This window comes from Plecotus auritus (assembly GCF_963455305.1).
Source record: "Plecotus auritus genome assembly, chromosome: 6".
Lineage (NCBI taxonomy): Eukaryota > Metazoa > Chordata > Mammalia > Chiroptera > Vespertilionidae > Plecotus > Plecotus auritus.
In genome coordinates, this window is record NC_137773.1 from 117,148,924 (window position 1) to 117,168,303 (window position 19,380).

Below are 19,380 nucleotides of genomic sequence, written 5' to 3' on the forward strand. Positions count from 1 at the left end.
CATCATGGTATGCAATTTAAAACTTTTGAATTGTTTATTTTTGGAATAATTATTCTATATAATAAAAGTGTCCAACCATTCATTCAACTGTTTGTTCGACCATTCCACCAGTCACTATGATGCTCACTGACCACCAGGGGGCAGATGCTCCAAACAGTAGGTTAGCTTGCTGCTGGGGTCTGGCTGATAGGGGACTTGGCAAGACAGGCCAGACATGCTCTTGAGCCTTCCTGTGGTCCCTCCCCAGCCAGCCAGCCCAATCAGCCCCGATAGGGAATGGGCAAGACAGGCCAGACACACCCTGGAGCCCTCCCACATTCCCTCCCCGGCCCCAATGGGCCCAACTGGGACTGAGTGAGATGGGCCGGACACTCCCTGGAGCCTTCCCATGGTCCCTCCCTGGCCAGCCAACCTCCCGCAGTCCCTCCCTGGCCGCCCGGCCCCCATCAGCCCCTATCAGGACTGAGCAAGAGGGCCCCGATCGCCAGCCAGGCCGAGGGACCCCACTGGTGAATGAATTCATGCACTGGGTCTCTAGTATCTAATATTTTCAGACCACAGGTAACTAAAATCATGGATAAGGAGGGACTACTATAATGAACAGAATAGAGCAAGATGCCTGCCCTTGCAGAGTTACATTCTACAGGTGGTAGGGGAAGGACATAGAAAGAAACAGCAGTCAAAGCAAATAGGAAGTAATTAATTTACATAGATAGTGATTCAGTGGTAAGCACTATGAAGGAGATAGAGCAGGAAAAGATACAGGAGCAGCTGCTGGACTGGCATACTTTACATAGCCCCACTGAAAAGGTGAGACCTGGAGAAGATGAGGGGGTGACTATGGGCATTTCTGGGTGAGGAACAGTCAGAGCAAAGGTGCTATACCAGGAACATGCCCAGCGAATTGGTGATGCCTGTCTTTAGGCCTCAGATGTCTGTTCACTTCCTCAGCTTCAGAGCTGGGTTTTCAGACCTGCTGTTAAAGATAACTCCCAATTAACTTATGTAATGGGATGGGAAGAACGTGCCACAGATAATGCTAAATTCACAAACAACTAGCTAAAATATGCTACAAAGATATTTAATACAAACTCATTTACTTAAAAATATGCTCAATATTTAGGAATAGATACTAGTACATCATCCAAAGGTACTAACACTATACATGCGATTGTTTAGATATCTTAAATATGAACCATTACCCCACCCCAAATAGAACAACTCTGACTAGTTTAGCTTTACACACTGAGCTTCTACATGAATAAAATATTTAACCTTAATAATCTGGGAAATACAAATTCAAACAATAAAAAGATTCCATTTTATTTTCAGATTGGCAAACATTTTTTAAGAAAATAAAAGATGGGCCATATAAGCCTTGAAGTGATGGAGGTGGGGGACAGTTCAGACAGTGCAAATCGGCCCCACACCATGGAGAGCCACTGGCAACATCTCCCAGGAGTGAAGATGTGCACACACTGCCCAGCCCTCCAGTTCTACATCCATACATACAACATGAAGAAACTCGCACACTTGCACAAGACTCTTGCAAGAATGCTCGCAGCAACTCTGTGTGTCATAGTGAAAAACTGGAAATAACTTTGCTGTCCACACACAGGACAATCATGAATGTATCTGATATGTTTAAGTGGAATACTACATAGTAGTGAAAATGAACAAACCAGAATGCCATGTATCATCATAAGGCCAAAAAGGAAAGAAGCAATTTGTAGAAGGATAGCCATAGAATATCACTCAGATGAAGGTTAAAAACAAGCAAAATGGCACTATATATTGTTCACAGATGTGAAAAAAAAAGTAAACATGCATAAGGACGATAAACATCAAATGCAAGATAATGGTTATTTCTGGAGACATGTTTTTATTTCCTAAGGTGAGTGCAGTGTGCACAGAAATTCCTTATTTTATTATCTTTATTTTGTGTACCCAAACTAATAGACATATACTTCTTTTTTCTAATTAAGAAAAGCTTATGATCCCCTGCTGCTCAGCAGGCCACTTCTCTTCTTTGCCAGCTTCAAGGACCTGGGAATGCGGTACAAAAAGCAGGGGCAGGGGCAGCCATCTCTCTTGGTGTTTGCTGACAGTTCTGGGGGCAGTTCAAGTATCCATGGTTGGGATTTAATGAGACCTTTGCTGCCCAGATTCTGCTACCTCTCACATTACATTAAAAATCTCAGGCTTCAGGTAATAAGCATTTGTGTTGTGCAGTCACAATGAATAATCAAGTTTAAGGTCATTGAAATGTTGCGATTTTCACCAACTCCTACCAATGACACACTTAACTCTCAAATATAACTCTCAAATATAGCTTCCACTTAATCTGCTGCCATGTTGGAATCCTTAATTTTCTTTCTAAAGATAGAAACTTTATTTTATTTGTTTATATAATGTTGTATACTTGATGTAAATTATAATAAAAGAATATGTAATCACCAGCAGAGGCAAGTTTTTGGAAAGAATAAGCAAAGACCATGTCAGAGAATAAAAGAGAGGGTGTTCCTTTGATGAGGTCATCAAGGAAACCCATTCCTCTGTCCAAAAGAGAAGTGGTAGCCATGCAAAAATTCAGGGAAGAACATTTCAGGTAGAGGACATAGTTTATGTATAAGTTCAGGATCTGAGCACAACAAGGGCATCTCACGGAGAATGGAAAAGGTGGTGGGTGTAGAGGCCACAAAAGTGAAGGGTCTAAATAGTAGTAGAAGTCCCCAACAATGTTCACAGGAATTGGAAAGGAGGCAATACCATGAGTGAGGACCTAACTTTTTAGTGAATGAAGAGGTGTAACCAGGATTCCAACATGGCGGCAGATTAAGTGGAAGCTACACTTACACTCTCCCAGAAACAAACAGAAATTCCAACTAAGATATAGAAAAATCATCATGAATAATCAACTTAAGATTAGCTGGAGAGAACCCTGATAACCAAGGACAGAAAGTGGAGACCTCACAGAGACTCATAGGAAGTGCGGAGGTATGGGCTGACTGGGCTCTCACAGATGGCAGCTGAAGTCTGTACGGATATCTCAGCTTTGGGGGGTTCCCACTGAGAACTCTGGGGTATAAACCCAAAGATGGGCTCTCCAGCCCAGAGAACCAGAACTGAGAAAGGTGCCCATAGAATATCTGGTTGTGAAGAGCAGCTGGAAATGCAGGCACCCTTTTAAAGGGTCAACACACAAAATTTTGTGTGCAGCCACTCACCTTGTGCTCCAGCAGAGGGAGGACAGAGTGGTCTAGAGCTGTCTGAGGAGAATACATGCAGGGGGCCCTAAAGAAAGAGCTCAGACAGCAGTCTCCTGGATTCCTATGCAGTGTCAATCCCCCCACACTGCAGAGGACATCTTCCACAGGCAGACCTTAACCATCCAGGCAGCATTGGACTGGGTGGAAGCAAGTGCCCCAACCTGTTGGAAAACCACATGCCACACCCAGTGGAGTTTATGCCTTGCTGTGGTCTACAGCCTAAGGTACATGAAGAGACAGATTAGAGACAACCAAGATGGCAGCATAGGTAAACACTTGTACTTGCTGCCTCTCACAACCACATCAAAACTACAACTAAAAAACAAAACAAATATCATCCAGAAGCACGGGAAAGCTGGCTGAGTGGAAGTTCTACAACTAGAAAAAAAAGAAAACAGCGCATTGAGACTGGTAGGAGGTGCGGTGGCATGTGCGAAACAAGCTAGCAACTGGGTGCACTTGTTTTTTTCAATCAGGAGGGAAATACAAACTCCCCATTGCTCTGAACTCCTGTTCCAGGAGAGACTCTGGGGACCCAGACACATATGGGGAGAAACTGGACTGTCTCACATCGGCCGGAACGCGAGGGCGGCTTTCTCTCAAGAGTTGCTCGCAGCGATCATTGTTCCTGCACAGTGCTGCGGGACACAGAGACCCAGGGACCTCTCCAGTGCAGGGCTGACTGGCAGCCATTGCTGTTTGCTATGCCCTGGTGATTCCCAGAGACCCTGCCCCACCCAATTTACAACCGTACCCAAGATGTGCATCGGCTTTTGCATATGAATGGCATGTCCTTTCCCCACCTAAAACATGTCAAACTGCAGCTGGGTCAGAGAGCCCCAGAGCTTCCAAAAGAAGGCCCAAGGCCTGGCAGCAGCAGCCTGCCTTGCTTCACAGCTGGGCCTCATCCGGGCAGTTCCAAACTCCATACAAAGAGGAGGAATCTGCAGATCTCTCTGTAGCTCCTGCTGGGTGGCCCCAGGCAGTGGCTGATTTTGCACCTCCCTGGAGACCCAAGAGCCAGTGTACCTAGTGGTCAGTGTGAGACCATCCAGATTACAACTCTTCACATCCATAAGTGACACACTCAAGGGGCAGACTCAGTGAGCACCAAAGCCCCACTGAAAAAAGTCCTGCCCCATAAGGGTGTCTCCAGCACAACAGTTCTCCCTCTGAAGTCGCAGCTGGTCCACACAGCCAATTGGCCTGGAGGTCAATTCCTTACAGTGATACCAACAATAATCAAGGCTCAACTACAACAAGACTGTGCACACAGCCCACATAGGGGTGCACCAAGAGTGTCGACCTCAGGTAACTGGGGAGGCTGAGCCACTGGGCCCTATAGGACAACTAGCACACAAAGCCACTCTATCAACTCAGGGAAGCAGCCAAAATGCAGAGACAAAGAAACAGGTCACAAATTAAAGAAATGGAGGAAAACAAATGACTGGATATAGAGTTCAAAACTATGGTTATAAGGTTTTTTCAAGAATTTTCTAGAAAAGGCCAATAAATTTAGCGAGACCCTCGAGGATATGAAAAAGGACCAACTAGAAATTAAGCATACACTGACTGAAATAAAAAATAATATACAGAGATCCAACAGCAGACTAGAGGATCACAAGAACTACATCAAAATAAAAAGCTTCTGCACAGCAAAAAAAAAGCCATAAACAAAATGAAAAGGGAGCCCACTGTATGGGAGAACATATTTGCCAGTGATACATCTGATAAAGGGTTAATTTCCAAAATACATAAGGAATGCATACAACTTAACAAAAAGAAGACAAACAATGCAATTAAAAAATGGACAAAGGTCCTAAATAGACACTTCTCCAAAGTGGACATACAATGGTCAAAAGATATGAAAAATTCTCAAAGTTATTAATCAGAAGAGAGATGCAAATTAAAAGACAGGTATCCCCTCACACCTGTCAAAATGACTACCATCAAAAATACCAACAAATGACAAGTGCTGGCGAGGATGTGGAGAAAAGGGAACCCTCGTGCACTGCTGGTGGGAATGCAGACTGGTGCAGTCATCATGGAAAACAGCATGGAGTTTCCTCAAAGTATTAAATTTGGAACTGCCATTTGACCCTGTGATTCCACTGCTAGTAATAGAGCTTAAGAAAACCCAAACCATCAATCATAAGAATAGAGACACCCCTATGTTCATAATAGTGCTATTTACAATAGCTAAGATCTGTAAACAGCCCAAGTGTCCATCAGTAGATGAGTGGATAAAAAAGCTGTGGTACATTTACACCATGTGGTACATTTACACTATGCAGCAGTAAAAAAGAAGGATCTCTTACTCTTTGAGATAGCATGGAGGGACCTGGAGAGTATCATGCTAAGTGGAATAAGTAAGTCAGAGAAAGACAAGTATCATATGATGTCACTCATATGTGGAATCTAATCAACAAAATAAACTGGTGAACGGAGTGTATCCCTAGACATGGAAGCATGGAACAGAGTGCAGAATCTCAGAGGGAATGCGGGGAAGGGTGGGTGGGTGAGTGGGGATAGATTAACCAAAGAACTTGTATGTACTGTATATACACATAACCCATAGGCACAGACAAAAGTATGGTGAGGGCCTGGGGGAGGAGGGCAGGGGAAGGGGTCAATAGGGAAAAAATAAGAGGGCATCTGTAATATTTTCAACAATAAAGATAAATTTAAAATAAAGAAAAAAACAAATAAAATACACAATTTTACATTTTCAATTAAAAATATAAATCTTGCACTAAACATATGAAGGCTGATGCATTTTTTCTTCTTTTGAATTATTTTCTTAGACTAAATCCCCAGAAATGGAATTACTGAGTTAATAGCTATTATTCTATCAATAATGTAGTAATTCTGAGTCTCAAATGTACCTAAGAGTTCTCAGAAAACACCAGGCCATGAGAAGAAAAACAAACAAACAAAAAAAATAACAAACACTACTCCAACCACCTCTGAGTTACTTTTATGACAAAGCCATGCAGCTGACATAAGAAACAGGCTTGCATATGGTATATTGCCTCCACATCTGTGTGTCCCAAAAGAGGTGACGCAGATGTTGTTGTTATAATTTATACACTGCATCAAATGACAGTGAGATTCATAGTAAGAAAGTTATTCCATTTTCAGTTCTTTTTCAACAATATCAACAAAAAAAGTCTCAGCTTGGTGCTAATATGTCTTGAACACTTTTTTAATGTTGCCCAATCCTCTTTTTCAACTAAAAGGATAGCCGACTTAAGACATAGAATCTTCAGTAGCAAAAGTACCAAGTTAGAAATGAATAATGTCGTTTAGTTTTCTCAGTGTTTGATTCAACATTTACCTTCTATTTATGTTATTGCTGACAAGTTAGGGCAGTGATATAAAATTTCTCCACTTAGGATGTAGAGAAATTAGAAGCCTCAAACACTGTGGTGGGATTGTAAGATGAGGCAGCCACTTTGGAAACCAGCTCAGCAATTCCTCAAAAGGGTAAATGTAGAACCAGCATGTGATTCAGCAGTTCCACTCCTGGGTATGTTCCCAAGAGAAACACAAACATGTCCACACAAAAACTTGTACACAAACGTTCATAGCAGCATGATTCACAAAAGCCAAGAAGTTTCACCCAAATGTCCTTCAACTGATGAATGAATAAATAAAATGTGGTATACCCATATAATGGAATATTATTTGGCAATAAAAAGGAATAAAGTACTGATACCTACTACAACATGGATGAACCTTTAAAACAGTGAACTGTGAACCTTGTGAAAATACAACAAACCACATATTTTATGATCCCATGTATATGAAAAATCCAGAATAGGAAAATCCATGGAAACATAAAGCAGATTAGTGGTTACCAGAGGCTGAGGGAAGAGGCAAATGGCAAGTGACTGCTTAATGAGTACAGAGTTTATGTTTGGGGTGATGACAATGTCCTGAAATTTGTTAGTGGTGATGATGCATGACTCTGAATGAACGAAAAGCCCCTGGATTGCACAGCTTTACAGTATATTTGAATTACATGAGAATAAAGCTGCTATTAGATAAATAAATAAATAAATAAATAAATAAATAAATAAATGCACTCAAGTTTATGAGAAGGATAGATTTAAAAAATTTTTTAAGTTAGCAATAGTAGTGTAGCCATATTATAAGACTAGAGGTCTGCTGCACAAAATTTGTGCAGGGGTGGGTGTCCCTCAGCCCAGCCTGCACCCTCTCTAATCTGGGACATCCCTCTCACAATCCAGGACTGCTGGCTCCCAACCACTCACCCGCCTGCCTGCCTGATTGCCCCTAACCGCTTCTGCCTGCCAGCCTGATCACCCCTTAAGCACTCCCCTGCCAGCCTGATCACCCCCTAAGCACTCCCCTGCCAGCCTGATCAATGCCTAACTTCTCCCCTGCTGGCCCAATTGCCCCAAACTTCCCTCCCCTGCCAGCCTGGACACCACTAACTGCCCTCCCTTGCCAGCCTGGTCGCCCCTAACTGCCCTCCCCTGCTGGCCCAATTGCCCCTAACTGCCCTCCCTTGCCAGCCTGGTCACTCCTAACTATCCTCCCCTGCAGGCCTGGTCCCCCCAACTGCCCTCCCTTGCAGGCCTGGTCCCCCACATCTGCCCTCCGCTGTAGGCCTGATCACCCCAAACTGCCCTCCCCTGCTGGCCATCTTTGGCAGCCATCTTGTGACCACATGGGGGCAGCCATCTTTGACCAGATGGGGGTGGCCATGTGGAGTGACAGTCAATTTGCATATCACCTCTTTATTATATAGGATTATATAGGATGCTGGTACTTATGTGGAAAAGACTGAAGTTTGGTAAACACTGTCCCATTGTCGTGCTCAAGCTCTCCCCACACACAAATGAAAAATGATATTCAGAATATCCCAGGTGGCTCAGAAGGAATGCAGCCTTGCTACCCCCATGCTGCCCAAGACAAGGGGTCTCCTTAATCACTTAAAAGTATCAAGTGTTTGACTTGATTAAACTTCAGTTTCTGGAGTGCATAAATAATGAAATACGACATTTATGTGTAGTGCTATTTACTTTGTAGCCTATTACTGCAAAACACTCAGAATTACTTAAGGGAGTACTTGTTCTCCTCAGGACCTCTTCTCTGTCAGCTCCGCCGCCCCCTCCTGTCAGTGCTTCTCCCTAACTAATGAGCTAGAGGGACTCAGCAGACCTGACACTGTGACACAAGCAGGCAAGCTTGACGGACACGGCAGGTCTTTAAAAGAGCCTAAGACAGCACTGCTGGTAACTAGTAATAGGGAAGCAAATGCAGAAATATTGGGGGAAACATGGTAGAAGATTAATTCTAAGAAGTTGAATACGCTCACCTTGGAGGAAGAACAGATTATCAGAATCCCCTCACAAGTGGAATCTGTTACAAGAGGAAATCATTGCTATTTGAAAATGGAGGAGGTCTGCAAATGAGGCCAGAGTGGAAGCTCAGGGAAAAGAAACACCTGGACAGAGCACCTAGAAGGAGACTCTGGTGTGAGGAACTGTAGTCGTGTGAAGTATGGGCTGCAAGAGGCACTACTACCGTGTTTCCCCGAAAATAAGACAGTGTCTTATATTAATTTTTGCCCCCAAAGACATGCTAGGTCTTATTTTCAGGGCATGTCTTATTTTTCCATGAAGAAGAATACGGTACACATTTATTGTTAAATGAAAATAAAGGAAATTTATTACCTGTATATGGTACGGTAGTACGGTAGTTGTCAACACAAACCAGACAAACTGTGAATCCTACAGTATCAAGAATTTACTCATTTATTCAATGACAATCATGTCATCATCTTCTGGAACATCATCATAACAATCCAATTCCTGAATTTCCTGGTGAATTTCTTGTGACTCCATTTCTTTCAGAATCAGTGGACCAAATCTCTCATGTTTAGCAATAGCACTGTCTTTAAATGAGTACTTCTTGTCAAGGTAGCCTGCTCGCAGTGCATTTGCAATGCAACTGTCAGTGATTTTCTCCCATGAATTCTTCACCCAAGTCACAACTTCTTGCAGTTTAGGTTTCACAAAGTTTCCACGCTGATTTCTCTCCATTCTATTTTCAATGTAGTCATTAATTTCCATGCACAAATTGTCTTTGAATGGCTTGTTTATTGCAATATCAAGAGTCTGGAGATAGGCCATCATTCCTGCGGGAATCATTATCTGATCTATTTTTCTTTCGTGAAGAAATGTCTTCATGTCTTTAGCGCAGTGAGTGCTGGCTGCATCCCAGACTAGCAGACCTCTTTGGCTCCCTCACATAACAAGTGGCAGCATTAAATCGACCCACTTCCTTATAACTGCTTGTGTGGCCCAGGCTTTTTCAGTTTCAGGAATAAAAACGCCCAAAACACGTTCAATCTTTTCCTTCTTGCCCTTAGAAATGATTAAAGGTGGGATTTTAGTGCCATCCAGACGAATTGCCAAAATACAGGAAACATGTGCACTTTCGTAAGCAGTGGAGGGAATGTATGCTAAGGAGGCACCCCGCAGTTCAATTGTTGTTTGAGATGATTGGCCCATAAACACTGCAGTTTCATCCATAGCAATCATGTTGGAAAGATTGTATTTAGAGAAGTCAGCATCATCAATAAAGGACTTGAATGCAAGTGCTCGCTTAATAACTTGAGTATCTTCCAACCTAAACAATGTTGTAGATCTTCTTAAAGACAGTTCACTTCGCTGAAGGAAATTATCCAGCCAGTGTTGTGATGCTTTGAAATCTTCGGGGGCTATGTCAAACTGTGGTGCCATTGCAAGGGCAAATTCTTGAATCTGAGCCCTATTCACAACCAAAGCCTTTGCTCACCAGTCAACAACCCATTCACAGATCAGGTCTTCCAGCTCAGAAAATAATGGTTGCCGACCTGATCCACACTTGCGCTTTTTAGCATTTCCCTTGTCCACTTGTTCAATGAGGTTACCATACTCTGCTCGCCATTTTCGGACCAATCGGATACTCAACATCTTCTCTTTGCAGAAAGCAGTAAGATTTTGGCCCCAAGAGTCTTCCATGATTCCTTTCTTGTACTCCACGGAGTAGCTTTTTCTTTTTGCGCTCATTTCTAGGGGTAAAAAAAAAGGAATTGGGGTATCAAGGTGGGGGGAGAGGGATCACTCAAAATGACACAGGGGAGGTCAGAGGGGGGGAATCAAAATGGCACAGGAGAATCAGAGGGGGGATTACCATTTTAGTAACCCCTTTTGATCCTCCTGTGTCATTTTGATTTCCTCCTCTGATCCTCCTGTGTCATTTTAAGTGATCCCCCTCCCCCCACCCCTGTGCCACTGAACACCTTCGCCAGACATCCCCCCTACCCCTTTATCAGACATTTACCCCCTGGGGCCTTCCTGGGGACTGTCACTGGGCTTGCTGGTGCCTGGATCTGGGCTGGAGCAGGGTCTGCCACTGACTGAGAACCTTCAGTCATCATGAAGGCGGCCGCGAGCATCAGGTAGTGTCACCAGAGACAGACCAGCACTCAGCACCTTCGCCGCATCCCGTCCGCTCTAATCCTCCTGTTTTTCTACACACATCTGCGAAAGTCTCCTCCTCTCTCCCGCCCCGCGCTCACCGCTCACTCCGACCTCCGCTCCGCCTCCACATAGCCGTGACGTCAGGACTCCACGTAACGTCACTGGTTGCTAGACGCCAGTCGGGGCGGCCCTAGCGACCAGTTTACGGTAAATTAATTTTCATTCTGAGACAGAGCCTGGGGGCCTTATTTTCGGGGGATGCCTTATATTTCACTCAGAAGGAAACCTGTAAGTAGGTCTTATTTTTGGAGGATGTCTTATTTTCGGGGAACACAGTAGTAAAGTTCCCTGACAAGAAACTGTCCTCGCTGAAGCTGTGAGGAGAGCCTTCACTTGGAAACCCTGACATTACACTAAGAACTATGCTAACAGTGAAATCACTTTTAATGGCCCAGGGTCTGGAGTTAAATCAAACATCATTAATCTCCCAAGATAGCCAGAAAAGCTGACATTTTCACTGAGGTCATGGTATTATATGAGTGGTGTCAACAACGTGCCCAAATACCGCCAAGGGGGGTGTTCATTACAATTGTTTGTTAAGTGCATTCAATTATGAATAGTGTGCATTTAGTTTGGACCATGATATTTGGGACATGGCTGTGCTCCTAAACAAAGACTAGTCTAGCACACAATAAGGCGTTCAGTGCCTCAAGGCACATGATTTTGTCTACGTGTCTTTATGTGTGTGCCTGCCTTAGTCATGGATGACAGACACATGCTTTATAAAACACTAAGTTGCAGAGCAAGGACTCAAACTCAGGGGGCTAGACTTAAAAGCCTGTGCTCTCTTGCCCTAGCTGGTTTGGCTCAGTGGATAGAGCGTTGACCTGCAGACTAAAGGGTCCCGGGTTCGATTCCGGTCAAGGGCATGTACCTTGGTTGCGGGCACATCCCCAGTAGGGGGTGTGCAGGAGGCAGCTGATTGATGTTTCTCTCTCATCGATGTTTCTAACTCTCTATCCCTCTCCCTTCCTCTTTGTAAAAAAATCAATAAAATATATTAAAAAAAAAAAAAAAAAAGCCTGTGCTCTCAATCATTATGCTATATTTGGGGCAACACAAGCGAGTTAGAAAGGAGCCCCTTCTGGGCAGATGAACCTTTTATCTGTATTCAGGGCTTCTGGCTCAGGGACCCAAGTATGGACTGGATTCCAGCCCTGACCCCAGTCCCCTGGGCGTGGCTCTCACAGCATACTCTCACCAGCTCCACCTTAGCCATCCATATGCATTCACCTTTAGCTAAGGTCATGCAGTCTTATCGATGATTCTTGTCCCTTGAAAACTCTATGATGCTGCCTGGACTAATTCTCGTTACATTTCTCCCTACTATCATTGTACCTGACACAGGAGATTCTATTCCTCCATCTTCCTGTTCTCTTCAAATTAGGATGTTATTGAGGTTTTAAACTATGAACTAGCAGTGATAGTTTGAAATAAATGGCTGGTGACATATGAGAGAGAAGAATGAGTATTACATATTCTGCCAATGGGGACTGCCCTTTTCCCAAAAAAGAGCATAAAGAACATACCAACTTAAAGGGAAGAATCAATAATCCCCCCAATTCTGATGCCTTACACCAAGAATGTCAAACCTAAAGGCTACCACGGGCCAAATAAACAAGGTTTAAGTGTACGTGGGCCGCAAAAAACAAAAGCTTCAATTTTCATAGAAACACAGGGTTTTTTCGATAGAGACATGCTGAATACAAAGGGTTGAAATAAATGAGTAATCCTATCTAATAAGAGTAATATGCAAATTAACCGTCACTCTGCTACACCCACAAGCCACACCCACAAGCCTATCAGGAGCAAATATGCAAATAAACCCAACCAAGATGGCTACAGCCACAGAGAGCAGGAGGGAGGCTTGGGTTTCCCCAGCAATGGAGGAAGCCAAGCTTTCCGCCTGCCCTTGCCAGCCTAGGCCTCCACTCAAGGCTACAAAGTTTCAATGATAGAAGATACATAACCCCAAACAGAAATGGTGGCAGCCACGGAGCTGGAAAGAGCAGGAGGCTAGGGTTGCCCCCGGCGATGGAGGAAGCCAAGCTTTCCCCACACCCTGGCCGGCCCAGGCCTCGCTTAAGGCTACAAAGTTTCAATTATAGAAGATACATAAATCCCAACAGAAATGGCTGCCGCCACGGAGCAAGCAGAAGGCTTGGCTCCGCTCCAGGCTACAAAGTTTCAATTGTAGAAGATAAATAAACCCCAGATACCAGGGCCTCTGCTTGGGTCACCTCTCCCCTGCAAACCACCACAGGCCCCTCACCCAGGCTGCTCCACGCCCCAAGGGAACCCCCACCCTGATCCGGGACACCCTTCAGGGCAAACCAGCTGGCCCCCACCCGTGCACCAGCCCTCTATCCTATCTAATAAAAGAGTAATATGCAGATTGACCATCACTCCAACACACAAGATGGCTGCCCCCATGTGGTCAAAGATCCTATCCCCATGTGGAAACAAGATGGCCACCACAAAATGGCCAGCAAGGGAGGGCAGTTGTGGGCGATCAGGCCAGCAGGTGAGGGCAGTTGGGAGGGACCAGGCCTGCAAGGGAGGACAGTTGGGGGCGATCAAGCCTGCAGGGGAAGGCAGTTAGGGGTGACCAAGCCGGCAGAGGAGGGAAGTTGGGGGTGACCAGGCCTGCAGGGAAAGGCAGTTGGAAGGGACCCAGGCCTGAAGGGGAGAGCAGTTGGGGGGGACCAGGCCTGCAGGGGAGGGCAGTTAGGGGTGACCAGGCCTGCAGGGGAGGGCAGTTGGGGGGTACCAGGGCTGCAGGGGAGGGCAGTTAGGGGCAAACAGGCTGACAGGGGAGCAGTTAGGCATCAATCAGGCTATCAGGGGAGTGGTTAGGGGGTGATCAGGCTGGCAGGCAGAAGCGGTTAGGGGCAATCAAGAGGCAGGCAGGTGAGCAGTTGGGAGCTAGCAGTCCTGGATTGTGAGAGGGATGTCCGACTGCCTGTTTAGGCCCGATCCCAGTGGATCGGGCAGTCGAACATCCCTTGATGGGTCCCAGATTGGGTGCAGGAGAGGGTGCAGGCTGGGCTGAGGGTCCCCCTCCCCGGTGCACGAATTTCGTGCACCAGGCCTCTAGTGGTTAATATAAAATAATAGAACATTTTGCCCTGGCTGGTTTGGCTCAGTGGATAGAGCATCGGCCTGCAGACTGAAAGGTCCCGGGTTTGATTCTGGTCAAGGGTACATGCCCAGGTTGTGGGCTGGATCCCCAGTAGGGGGTATGCAGGAGGCAGCCTATAAATGATTCTCTCTCATCATTGATGTTTCTATCTCTCTCTCGCTCTCCATTCCTCTCTGAAATAAATAAAAATATATTAAAAAAATAATAACAGAACATTTTAATAAAAATTAATATTTTTCTTGAACATAACTTACCAGACACTGAATAACTGTACAAATTAATAAGCGTAATGCAAATAAACCTATTTTCCTTGTTCTTTGAAAGCAAAATATTTCCTGTGGCACACACCAAACAAGTCAGTACAAGACTAATGATGTGGCAATCCGTTGCTAACATATTCGCTGCTAGTATTAATGGAAGGAAATGGTGCGCCTGCACGAAAGGCGCATAAGGAAAATGAATGCAACATGATTGTAACAGTCATTAGCAAATGTTGTTCATTATTAATAATCCTAATATATGAAAATCCAGGGTCCATAATGACTGACAGAAGGCTTGACTGAGCACCAGAAGTCAGTCCTGCAGTCAGTGCTGGGTTGCCATGGCGACCCAGCACTGACTGCCTAGGGGACTGCGGATCATGCCCAGAGAGAGCCCCAAAGAGAGAGGCAGGGTCTGATCCCTAGCCTCCGTGGCAGCTGTTGACCAGCCGTTGGCTCTCTCTTTCGCTCCGGGCTTCGCCAGCAGCCACGCTTCTGTTTCTCTCCGGGCCTTCAGGGGGTCTGCTGATCAGCCCTGCCTCTCTGACCAGGCCCAGAGATAGGCCTGGTGATGCTGACTGGCACAGAAACCGAACAATCAGAACCAAATCTGGGTGAAGTGTGATGAGCCAATGGCTGCCTAGGAGGCGGAGCTTTTGACACTGACTGGCATAGAAACCGAACAATCAGAACCAAATTGGCTGGCAGGGGAGGGCAGTTGGGGGCGAGATCAGGCCAGCAGGGGAGGGCCGTTGGGGGCGAGATCAGGCTGGCATTTTGTATTGCAAAAAGAGGAAAAGAGGAGGTGACGCAGGTGGGCATCAAAACATCACCTTCAAATGGACCTAAGTCACTCTTGACTGGAACCAAATCATGAGTCTCAAATAAGATAGCAAGTTTAAGAAACTCCTCTTCCAGGGGCAGTTTTCAGAGTTTCATAATCTAAAATAAATCAAGTACTGAGGTCAATTTGGAGATGACTGTAAAATGAATTACATCTTCAACAAAAGTCTTCTATTTTCTATTTAAAAACTTATTTTTAAATAATGGTAAAATATGTTACCTAAAATTTTGTCTTATTTTATTTTTCCCTATTTTTAATTTCTTCTATACAGTTCAATAGTATTTTATATAGTTTCAAGTGTAAAGCATATTGGTTAGACATTTATATAATTTACAGAGATTTGCACCATACATAATTATCACAATATTACTGACTAGCCTAGGCTGTACTTCACATCCTGTGACTATTTCAAAACTACCAATACAAACTTCTTAATCTTGTCTCCATTTTCACCCCGACCTTCAATTCCCCTCCCCTCTGGCAACTATCAGTTTGTTCTTTGTATCTAGGAGTCTGTTCCTGTTTGTTATTTATTTTGTTCTTTAGATTCCACATTTAAGTGAAATCATATGGTATTTGTCTTTCTCTGTGTGCTCATTTCACTTAGTGTAACGCCCTCTAGGTCCATCATGTTATCATAAATGGTAAGATTTTCTTTTTATGGCTGAGTAACACTCCATTGAAGTCTTTTGTTTCCATATGAATTTTTGGATTATTTGTTCTATTTCTGTAAAAAATGACATTGGCATAGGGACTGCATTGAATATATAGAATGCTTTGGGTAGTATGGACATTTTAATGATGTTAATTCTTCCTATTATGAACATACTAGTATACTTCCATTTAAGTTTATCTTCATCTTTCTTCAAGATCTTACAATTTTCCAAGTACAGGTATTTTATCTCCTTGGTTAAATTTATTCCTAGGTATTTCATTTTATTTTTTAAACAGTTGGAAATGGGGTTGTTTCCTTAGTTTTTCTTTCTGAAAGTTCATTACTGGTGTATAAAAATGCAGCTGATTTCTGAATATTAATTTTGTGTCCTGCTACTTTATGGAATCCCCTATGCTGTAGTATAGATCCCTGTGACTGTTTTGTAACTACCAATTGGTACTTCTTAATCTTGTCCCATTTTCATCCCACCCTCCAACTCCCCTCCCATCTGGCAACTATCAGTTTGTTCTTTGTAGTGTTTATCAATTCTAGTCGTGTTTTGGTGGATCTTTTAGGGTTCTCTATAGACACTGTTATGTAATCTGCTAATATTGACAGTTTTACTTCTTCCTCACCAATTAGGATGCCTTTTATTTCTTCTTGTCTAGTTGTGGTAACTAGGACTTCCAGTACTGTGTTGAATAAGAGTAGTGAAAGCAGACATCCCTGTCTTATTCCTGATCTTAAGGGAAATGCTTTTAGTTTTTCCCTGTTAAGTATGATGTTGGCTGTGGATTTGTTATATATGTCCTTTAATTAGATTGAGGTATATTCCCTCTATTCCCACTTTGCTGAGAGTTTTTATCATAAATTGGGGCTGGATTTTGTCAAATGCTTTTCCTGCATCTATTGAGATGATCATATGATTTTTATCCTTCATTTTATTTATGTGGTGTATCGATAATGTTAATTGATTTGTGGATATTGTACCAACCCTGCATCCCTTGAATAAATCCCATTTGGACATGGTGTGTGATTTTTTAATGTATTGCTGGATCCAATTTGCTAATGTTTCCCCACTCCCCCATAGGAAAACAAATCCACTTTATTTATTTTCAGTAAGTTTAAATCTTACATTTCTTGTAGCACCACTTTGAATTTTTTTTTTTAATATATTTTATTGGTATTTTACAGAGAGGAAGGGAGAGGGATAGAGAGCTAGAAACATCGATCAGAGAGAAACATCGATCAGCTGCCTCCTGCACACCTCCCACTGGGGATGTGCCCGCAACCAAGGTACATGCCCTTGACCGGAATCGAACCCGGGAACCTTCAGTCCGCAGGCCGACGCTCTATCCACTGAGCCAAACCGGTTTCGGCACCACTTTGAATATTTTGAGGGGTACAGCAGTACACAGATTCTGTGTCCAATGGCCTTGGCAGGAAGGTTGCTTCAGAATTTAGCATGAACTGTTCCACTGTTCCATGGGCACGAGTTACCTTTCCCCAGATGACTCGGTTTTGTTTGGTTCGCCACCAGGAGTCGCTGTGTTGTTCTTTGCTTTGTACACTTAAGCATATCTCTTGCCTAAATAGAATTGTTTCATCTGGAACATAAACACCTTCAATTTTAAGAAGAGCTGTGTTCTCCTTCTGGTTCCGGAGACCCTGCTTATAGCCAGCAAAAATGGCCTTGGACCACAGCCTTCCAGACATATTTGTCCTTATAGAAGTCCTGTTCCCAGCAGGCCTGGCAGAGCCTCCATGCCCCAGCAGTGCCTCTCCGCGAGATGTGGTGGAACCCACTCGTTATTTTTCCCAATTTGCTAATGTTTTGTTGAGAATTTTTATGTCTATGTTCATCGGAAATATCATCCAATAATTTTCTTTCTTTGTAATGCCTTTATCTGGTTTTGGAATTAGGATATGCTAGCCTCATAAAATGAGCTTGGGAGTCTTTTCTTCTCTTAAATTTTTTGGAATCGTGAGAATGTTTGGTAAAATTAACGTGTGAAGCCCTCCAGTCCAGGACTTTTTTATGCTGGGAGTTTTTTTATTTGTTTTATTACCACTTCGATTTTGTTATTGTAATCAGTCTGTTCAGATTTTCTGTTTCTTCTATATTCAGTTTTGGAAGATTGAATATTTATAGGAATTTATTCATTTCGTACAGATTACCTAATTTTTGGCATATAGTTCATAACATTTTAAATTTTTTGTATTTTTATAGTCTCTTTTATTTCTGGTTTTATTTATTTGTGTCTTCTTTCTTTTTTTCTTAATGAGTCTGGTTCAAGGTTTATCTTTTTGAGGAACCTGTTCCTAGTTTATTAGACTATTTTGGTTATTTCTGCTCTGGTCTTTATTATTTCTTTCCATTTGCTCACTTTAGTCTTTGTTGTTCTTTCCTAGTTCTTTTAGGTGCAAAGTTAAATTGTTTATTGGAGATTTTTCTTGCTTCTTGAGGTTAGCCTGGATTGCTGTGAATTTCCCTCTCGGGACTGCTTTCACTGTGTCCCCTAGATTTGGGTTGTTGTGTGCTCATTTTCATTCATCTCAGGTAATTTTTCATTTCTTTCTTAATCTCACCGGTAACCCATTCATTGTTAAGTAGCATGTTATTTAGCCTCATATATTTGTTGTTGTTTTTTAGTTTCTTTCTTGCTATTGATTTCTAGTTTCATACCATTATGGGTGGAGAAAATGCATGACATAATTTCAATCTTCTTAAATTTACTGAAAATTGTTTTGTGTCCTAACATAGAAAATGTTCTATGTGTACTTGAAAAAAAGGTATATTTTGCTGCTTTGGGGTGAAATGCTCTGAAAATATCAATTCAACACATCTGTTCTATGTGTAGTTTAAGGCCACTGTTTCCTTGTTGATTTTCTATCTGGAAGATCTATCCAGTGATGTCAATGGGGTGACTTATTACTGTATTTATGCCCATCAATATTTGCTTTATATATGTAGGTGGTCTTATGTTGGATGCATAAATGTTTACAAGGGTTATATCCTCTTATTTAACAGGTCCCTTTTTCATAATCTAATGTCCTTATCTCTTATTATAGCCTTTACTTCAAAACCTTTTTGTCTGATATAAGTATTGCCACCCAAACTTTTGTCTCCATTTGCATGAAATCTCTTTCCGTCCATTTACTTTCAGTCTGTGTGTCTTTTGATTGGTTGTGGGTCCCTTGTAGACAGCATGTACATGGCTCTTGTTTCCTTATTCATTCAGCCACCCTGTATGTGTTTTTATTGGAGCATTTAATCCATCTACATTTAAAGTAAATATTGAGAGATACATAGTTTTGCCATTTTATTATTCATATCTATGTTCTTTTCTTTTCCTTATTCTTCTTAAAGAAGTCCCTTTAACATTTCTTGTAGTACCAGTTTCATGGCAATAAACTCCTTTGGCTTTTTCTTATCTGGGATGCTCTTTAATTCTTCAATCCTATCTAATAAAAGAGTAATATGCAAATTAACCATCACTCTGCTATACCCACAAGCCACGCCTACAAGCCACGCCAACAAGCCAATCAGGAGAGAATATGCAAATAAACCCAACCAAGATGGCTACCGCCACAGAGAGCAGGAGGGAGGCTTGGGTTTCCCCGGCAATGGAGGAAGCCAAGCTTTCTGCC

At 43.0% G+C, this 19,380-nt stretch overlaps 1 protein-coding gene and 1 pseudogene across 3 annotated transcripts in view; both read right to left on the reverse strand.

Moving 5' to 3' along the window:
• GXYLT2 (glucoside xylosyltransferase 2) overlaps positions 1–19,380 on the reverse strand; it is a 155,828-nt gene that overhangs the window by 120,727 nt on the left and 15,721 nt on the right. The window lies entirely within an intron of this gene.
• On the reverse strand, positions 1,992–17,445 carry LOC308250620 (large ribosomal subunit protein eL33-like; annotated as a pseudogene). Its single transcript has 2 exons — positions 17,100–17,445; positions 1,992–2,046 (listed from the first exon to the last, which is right to left on the reverse strand). The product of its transcript is annotated as a large ribosomal subunit protein eL33-like (transcript).